The following is an 8944-nucleotide window of genomic DNA, read 5'->3' on the forward strand; positions in this document are numbered from 1 at the left end:
GTATCTTAGGAACCGGGGAGTGTTGATCAAAGGCAGTGAAAGTCCCTTGCTGCACACTAGTTAGATCACATAGTAATGGGATCATAAATATCTCTTAAAATACATGGAAAGTGAACAAACCAACTGCTAGACCTTTCTAATCTTGCTTAGGCATCAAGACAGGAATGCTGTCTGCAACTACAATGGCACGCGTGAGCGGCTCGGGCCAAACAATGTAACCATCACCACCTAGTATTCAGATGTCAGGAGAAACGCGCATCATTCATTCTAGGCTCCAGGCCAGCATGAAGCTAACACTGGTTCCCACTTCCTGCTAGTATCAGAGGGGCTTCGGGGAGGGAAGGAGAAGCATCAGATGCGTTCTGGACACTTTACAGTCATTCTGTATCTGTTATTCTGTATCTGCTATTGGTATCAAGAAGGGGGCGCTTCGAGCTCTTCTTCCTGAACCGGTCCACAGTAGTCCATGGATATGATCCATCATCACACTCTTCAGGTCTTACACACGGTTAAATACTCATGAGACATTTGTTGAATGAACATAACTGTCGAAGAGCTAACTCTATCCATTTACCGCTGTCTGAGAATCTCGTTTGTTCTTGGAAATAAAGGCTATTTGATCTCATAGTTTGGTCCCTGAGTCCTGAGCGTACCTCATGGCTGTGGGAATCATGTTAGGGCAGTATAGGGCTTTAGAAGAGAAACCAGAAATCACAGTGCCTGGCTACAGCTGAATACGATGCTGAGAGACATTCCTAGAGGCAGGGCTCAGCCAGTGCCTGCAAGTATTTACAGGGCTGTCATGAGGAGGTGAGTCTCAGGACACTCATCCTACGAGCAGGCATGCTGGGAGCCGATCCAGGATGGGGGACCATTTCAACTTATCAGAGAGAAGATCTGTCTAGTGACAGATCCTTCCACTGGGTTGAGCCTCTCCAAAGAATATTAAAGCAGAAGCTTGCCGATCAAACCAAGTGGGCAGTAGTAGAACCCAACGGTTTATGACTTCAGAATCAATGTAAACTGGGTTCAAAATTCAAAGGTGGTTGCTGCAGCACTATAGTCCCTTTCTGGAGCATCCCCAGAGGAGAGTGGAAGGAAATCCTCCTGGTGGGGAAAATTCTGAACAGTGCACCTGGTTGTGCATTTTGCCTGAAGGAAGAAATGGCCACAGATAACAGTCTATACCCCTGTTGTATAGCACAGGGAACTCTACTTCACTTCGCTGTACAGTAGAAACACACACAACGCTGTAAAACAACTATACCCCAATTTAAAAAAAAAAGAGTCTACACCAATTTATAGGCTATGGAAAATGGTTCTGCTGGATGGCCAGGAACTTTGGAAGGAATATCACTGGAACACTGATGACAAGGAGGTCTGGGAAACCGGTATATTGATAGATTTCTCTGAATGGGCAAAGAATACAAAAACATTTGTATCTCATGTTAATGCTCATCAAAGGGTAACTTCAGCAGAGGAGGATTTCAATCATCCTTTAAAGTTGAGGTGTGACCCATCCCATGGGGACCAGTCAGGCTCCCTCTGCAGCCACTTCTGCCATTGCCTAGTGGGTCACAGTGGAAGGGATGCAGGTCATGCGTGGGCTCAGCAACATGGGCTTCCAATCACCAAGGCTGGCCTGGCTACTGCTGAGCGCCCAGTCAGCCAGGAGCAGAGACCAACACGGAGTCCCAATATGGTGACCAACCAGTTACCTGGTGGCAGGTTGATTACACTGAACAGCTTCCATCAGGGAAGAGGTAGTGCTTTGTTCTTCTGAAACAGACACTCTGAATATAAACGTGCCTTCCCTACACACCATACTTCTATCATCTCCAGACTCTAGCAAAAAGAGCAGAGGCTGCATCCTCTAAGATGAAAGAAATCATCAGACCAGTCTGGATGAGAGACAGAGGTTTCTGGCAAGTAGGTCTCATGTTTAAGTCACCAGGAAGTTCACCAGATGCTCCTTCAACAGTTCAGGAAGTGCTTACTGTGTGCCCAGCCCTGAGAGGTAAACCAGGTAATTCCTGCCCTTGAGGAACTCCTGGTATTAAGTGGGAGACAAATTCATAACCAGGTACTTAAAATTCAGAGGCCCAAAGGCGGCAGCAGAGGAGCAGACAAGATGTTCTGGAACATCGAGGATCAGGTATTGCATGGGATACACACATTGGCACAGTAGTGGCAGAAAATGCACCGCCCACTAGGCACTCGTAACACCTCAACTGTCGGATGAATACTGGGTGAACTTACTTAAACATCAGACCTCCTTGTGGGGGACCCTTGCCCCTCAGCCAGTCTGGGCAGTTGATCGCTTTGTATCAGAGGAGGCCGCTTCTGACAAGCACTGGCCCCTGCTTGCCTCCCCCTGTGACTACACCTCAGACCCCCGGAGGCCGTGGCTGGTTTTTCTCCCATCAACATGGCAGCCACCCAACGTGGTTTCTGTCCCTGGCTTCCCAATTAATCTGCTGGGGCTGGTCCCAGGCTCTCGCTTCTCAGTCAACCAACAGGAATCACCAAGGAGCTTGTCAATATTACACATTCCCAGGCTCTGTCCCCAGAAATCCTGAGGTGGAAGCCTGGACTGTGTCTCCTTTTATAAGATCTCTTGATGATTCCAACTCAGGTGGTCTACACTTTAAAAACCGCTGACTTAAGCAACAGCAGAATTCAGCATCTTAACTTCCTTCTTACGAGTGTCATTTCAAGATACAACCAGTAGCAGATTAATGAGGCTACCCACCATCTACCTGTCTAAGATATTTTTCCTTTTGATGGGAGGCAGTTTCTTGGCCTCAAGATGAAGACATAATATTGGGTTAAGTTCTTTAGTGAGATCATTCTCCTATCAACCCCCAGGTTTTCAATTTCCTCCCTCAAGGGCACAAATCTTGGGACTCCCCTGGTGGCGCTGTGGTTAAGAATCCGCCTGCTAATGCAGGGGACACGGATTTGAGCCCTGGTCCGGGAGGATCCCACATGCCACGGAGCAACGAAACCCGTGCGCCGCAACTACTGAAGCCCGCGCTCCTAGAGCCCGTGCTCCACAACAAGAGAAGCCACGGCAATGAGAAGCCTGCACACTGCAACAAAGACCCAACACAGCCCCAAAAATTAATTAATTACTTTTTTTTTAAAAAGGCACAGATCTTACAGGGGTAACAGCAAGCACCACAGTGAGAACAGGTGAAGCTTTTTAGAATCACGGAGCGTTTTCAGATGTTCTCTCATTTGGTGGCAGCCTCAACCTGAGGCATCCTAGGACATTCAAATGCAGAAGCCCTATCTATTTCATGTCTCCTCTCCTCTTCTGAGCCCAGAGAGCCGCCATAACCACATGGTGAGTTGATGGCATCAAGAATTCACCCAGAAATTCAAATTACTCAGGATTCAGCCATTCTACACGTAGATAAACAGAAAGGCTCAATTCCAGTCAAAGCAAATTGTTTTCATGAAGGTGGTGGTGGTTATACAGCACTTTAACTTTTTTATTGTGCACGTAACATAAAATTTACCATCTGAACTTTTTTTTTTTTTTTTTTTTTTTGCGGTACGCGGGCCTCCCACCGCTGCGGCCTCTCCCGCTGCGGAGCACAGCCTCCGGACGCACAGGCTCAGCGGCCATGGCTCACGGGACCAGCCGCCCCGCGGCACGTGGGATCTTCCCGGACCGAGGCACGAACCCGCGCCCCCCGCATCGGCAGGTGGACTCCCAACCACTGCGCCACCAGGGAAGCCCCCATCTGAACCATTTTTAAGTGTACAAGTTCAGTGGTATGAAGTACACTCACATTGTACAACCGTCACCACCATCCAGCCACAGAATTTTTTCTTCATCCCCAGCTGGAACTTTGTACCCATTAAGCAGTAACTCCCCAATCCCTGTTCCCCACAGGGCCTGGTAATTACCATTCAGCTTTCCATCTCTATGAATCTGACTACTATAGGTATCTCACAGAAGTGGAATTGTACAGTATTTGTCATTTGGGGACGGGCTTATTTCACTTATCACGTAGGGTCTTTTTATTAAAATTTATTTATTTATTTATATTTGGCTGCATTGGGTCTTCGTTGCAGCGCATGTGCTTTCTCTAGTTGCAGCGAGCAGGGGCTACTCTTCATGGTGGCGCGCGGCCTTCTCACTGTGGTGGCTTCTCTCGTTGCGGAGCATGAGCTGAGGCGCGGGGGCTTCAGTAGTTGCAGCATGCGGGCTCATTAGTTGTGGCGCACGGGCTTAGTTGCTCCGCGGCATGGGGGATCTTCCCGGACCAGGGCTCAAACCCATGTCCCCTGCATTGGCAGGTGGATTCTTAACCACTGCACCACCAGGGAAGCCCCTCATATAGGGTCTTTAAGGTTCACCTATATTGTAGCATGTATTAGAATTTCCTTCCTTTTTAAGGCTGAACAGTATTCCTTTGTATGTTTACACTACAATAATATTCCTCTGTATGTGTATATCACCCTTCCATGTACAATTGGGCTGCTTCCACCTTTTGGCTACAGCAAATCATGCTGTTAGGACGATGGGTGGACAAATATCTCTTCAAGACCCCACTTTCAATTCTTTTGGGTATATACCAAGCAGTGGAATTGCTGGATTGTACGGTAATACTATGCTTAATGCTTTAAGGAACTGCCATGTGATTTTCCACAGCAACTGTAACATTCCCACCAACAGTGCACAAGGGTTCCAATTTCTCCACATCCTCACCAACACTTGCTTTCTGTTTATACAGTACTTTACAGTTTACAAATTATTATTACCTCCACTTGACAGGTATTTTTAAAAGGCTCAGAGATGTGACGTGACCTGCCCAGGATCACACAGTAAGGAGCCAGGCCGGAGCCTCCTAACTCCTGGTGCTACATTGTCCCCCTGCCACACAGCTACATGTGAGCACTGGTTCCAAATCCAGTCTCACTCTTTCCAGATGTGGGTCTTGCCCCACCATCTACAGAGCTCTCATCACTCACTCACTTGTCCATCCAGTGAATACTCCCTGAGCATCTACTAGGAGCCAGGCCCTGCCCCAGACCCTCTCAACAGCCCATGTAAATAAACCTGAATCCGCCCAGAACCCCCGAGGGAGCCAAGACTGTCCAACAAAGGAACTCTACCCCACAGGGCCTGGCAGCTGCGATAACATTGTTCCTGGCTTATCGGCAGGCTGGGTGGATGGAGACCAGTGGTGCCCATGGCAGGAATTGAGGATGGAGGGGAAGAGAATGGTCTTGACACAAATAAGAAATTTGCCCACGTGGGAGGTTCCTGGAACACTGCACCCGAGCACCCTCCTCTCCCTGGGAGCCAGGGAAATTGGCACATCCCTTCAGGGTCAAATCACGAGCTCCCAGCTGCAGGGACAGAAAAGGGACTGAGATCTTCTGAAGCCTCCCAAATGCCAAGGATGAAGGGAGATGCTTTCATAGGTGTCTTCCCACCTAAACCCTTACAGAAACATGTTAGGTAGATATTGTTCTCTTTATAGGTGAAGAAGCAAGGGCTCAGAGAGGGTGAGTGACTTATCCAAGGTCACACAGCTCATGTATGGCAGAGGCAGGATTTGAACAAGATCTGTTGGCACCAAGGCCCTCATGTAGACTACCAACAATTCCACGCATTACTACCTGTCATTGTTAGCATCTGGGGGAAGAGAGAATGATGTGGTTTTCACTGACCTGGCTAGAAAATGGCTCCATCCTTGTAAGCCTGGCTACCCAATCAACCAAACAAGTAAACTACAGAGGAAAGTTTTCATGGAAGAAAGTGAAACTCTGAGGCTGTCAATTCCCTGGCCTTCAGAAGGTCACTCTTCCACCTTCCCTTTTCTCACGGAGTGATGATAACCTGAACCTCTGTCTCCCTGACAACAGAAGAGCCGTACTTCAACAAGTGTCCCTCCCTGGTCTTCCTGCAGGTTCCCGAGGATCACCCACGACGCACTAATCCTCGCTGTGTGTGCTGCCCCTCGGCACCTTGGCCGGATGCCCCTGGGTTCTCCCTTCCACGTCCTCCGGGTCTCTGCTCACCATCCCTTACCATCTTGACTTAAGTGAGACCCCTCCTTCAAGTCTCTAGAACCGGGCTGTCTCACTTTACAAAATTCAGCTGCAGAAACTATGGAACACAAAGGAAAACCTAACCCGGAAGTCGGACGCATCACAGCTGCTGGGTTCCATCAACCTTGACTCTCCAGGGAACCCCAAACTCGCCAACTCTTTTAACAGACCCTGGCGTGCCACTGTCTTACAAGGCCCTGGCCACGTCCCCCAGTGGATGGGCGGTGGGGGTCGCTGCGCCGCAACCCCAGGTCCCTCAGGACTTACTCCCCAGCCCGGGGGCATCCCCGCTCAATGCCCAGAGGGGGCCCTTCTGGAATGGCCCTGGGCAGAAGGGAGCTGCCCGGCCCCAGGGCATGCCCCACCCTCCGGAGGGGCCCAGGTCCAAGGACCGGTCCATGCAAGGCCGGCTTGCCCCGAAATCGGGGCAACTCTGAAGGGCCCCCCGACCGCGGCCCCTGAGGGAATCAGCTGAGGCCTTCGCTGTGACTGCCCTGCAGCTCCAATCCCCCGCCCCCACGGGCCTGCCGCCTTTGCTCCCTCCCAGGACCTATGGGATCCCCAGAGCACCGCCCTCCATCCGCACACCACCACCCCCTGACCCCCTCCCCCACCCGTCTCTAACTCTGGGGGCCTGGACTCACCTTGTGTCCGTCAGCACTCACTCCTGGGTGACCTCATGTCGCTCCCTGACCACAGCCGACTTCCAACCTTGCACCCTCCTCTGAGCTCCAGGCCCCTCTCCAGATGGGACATGTCCGCTCAATGTAACAGACTCTGCAGCTGAACTCCTGACCTCTGTCCCCCCCACTCCCCGCCTGCAACTCCCCTCTGCTCCCCACGCAGCACGTCACATCTACTGTCTGGGTCGCGTCACAGTGTGGCCACTTGCTCCCACTGTGTACACTGCGCCCTCCCCCTCCTCCCGGGGTCCTGCTGCTGCTGCTTGCCTCCCTGCACCTCTCCGAGCCTCTGCTAGACACAGCCCTCAGACACATCCTTCTATACCTGCAAGTCACGTGACGGCCCTCCTCTGTTCAACACGCCTCTGGCTGCCATCTCACAGGTCCTGAAAGCCAAGCCCTTGCCGTGGCCGGTGAGGGGCACCCTGCACCCCTCCATCGTCCCTGCCCTGGTCCCCACTGTTCAGTCTCCTCCTTGCTCCAAAGCCACACCAAGCACAGTCCTACCTCAGGGCCTTTGCACTGGCTGTGCCCTCTGGCTGGAATTCCAGATCCCACAACTCGCTCCGTCACCTCTTTTAGGCCTTGGCTCAAATGTCACTTTCCCAATGAGGCCATCCCTGGCCTGCTACTTAAAATTGGACACCCCTTGGGGCTTCCCTGGTGGCACAGCAGTTAAGAACCCGCCTGCCAAGGCAGGGGACATGGGTTCGAGCTCTGGTCTGGGAAGATCCCACATGCCGCGGAGCAACTAAGCCCGTGCGCCACAACTAATGAGCCTGCGAGCCACAACTACTGAAGCCCACGAGCCTAGAGCCCGTGCCCCACAACAAGAGAAGCCACCGCAACGAGAAGCTCACGCACCGCAATGAAGAGTAGCCCCTGCTCACCACAGCCTGAGAAAGCCCACGCGCAGCAATGAAGGCCCATTGCAGCCATAAATAAATAAGTTTATTAAAAAAAAAAAACTGGACACCCTGACGCCACCCTCACCAACTCTGCAGCTCCCCAGTCCTACTTCCTGCTTTTGTGTTTCTTCACAGCACCTATTACTATCCAGCACTTTAACTATCTTACTGTTTTAACATCTGTCTCACCACCCTATAATCAGGATATAGGATCCATGAGGACAGATTTTTGTCTGTTTTGCTCCCTGCTGCATGCTTAGCACGCTGAACAGAGCCTGGCGAATACCAGGTGCTCCACGAATGAATGAATAAATAAAGGAATGAATGAATGAATACACAGTCAATATTATTACGCAGTAACTTCATCATCCCATTGTTCTGGGCTCTGAGAAGATTTCTCAGATGAGTCTGTTTCATCTATGGAGCAATAGCAAGACAAGGAAAGGAAAGACGACTAGTAATTTTAAAATATCAGTTTGTATGACTTTCTAGACTATGACACTTTGAAAAACAGAGGACCCTGGTCTCACAGTGCCTCGTTACGAGGACAGCAGGAGGAAATTCACTGTGACCCTGAGGCTTCAATGCGCAACTAAGGATGTTTCCCCAGAAGCTGGGAATGAGGAAAGCTCTGTCCCCACGGGGTCGGAACACAGACGGGCGACAGCTCGAGAGCCATCCCATGGCTACAACTCCAAAGGACATTTCTCACGGAGCTCTTTAGCAGGTCCAAGCAGATACGCCACCTGGGTGCTTCATATTCCACCAGCCAGAACCGGCTTCTGCGGCCCGGTTGCCATATGCTCTCTGGGCTAGAACCTGGGGGAGGTTTTCACCCCTGCCTCCTGGCAGACAAGGAGGACAGAGTGGTGTGTTCCCAGCAGAAGTCCCAGAATCTAATCTCATAGCACAAGGCTGCTGCTGCCAGCAGTTCCCTCCCTTCCTCCTTCCTTCCCACCTATCCAATCCATCTGTCTCCACGACCAATTTGGAATTTTTAAAGGCCAATCTATTTGGTCACTTACATTTTCAAACACAAATTCAATTTGCCCTGTGAGGCACCGCCAGCTTCCCAGGCCTCAGGACAGCTCCTCCCCCAGCCTGTGTGACCACAGAAGGGGCTTCCACCGTCAAGGCTCCAGGTCCCGCCTGCACCTCCCTGCACAGCCCTGGGTAACAGCTGGGGGTGGGGGGGGCGGTGGTCGTCATTGTTGGGAGTGAACACGTGTTGGCATCTCAGAAATCCTCTGGTCCTACCTCCCCACTGTACACGTGGGAAAA

Source organism: Grampus griseus, assembly GCF_964374135.1.
Source record: "Grampus griseus genome assembly, chromosome: 10".
Taxonomy (NCBI): domain Eukaryota; kingdom Metazoa; phylum Chordata; class Mammalia; order Artiodactyla; family Delphinidae; genus Grampus; species Grampus griseus.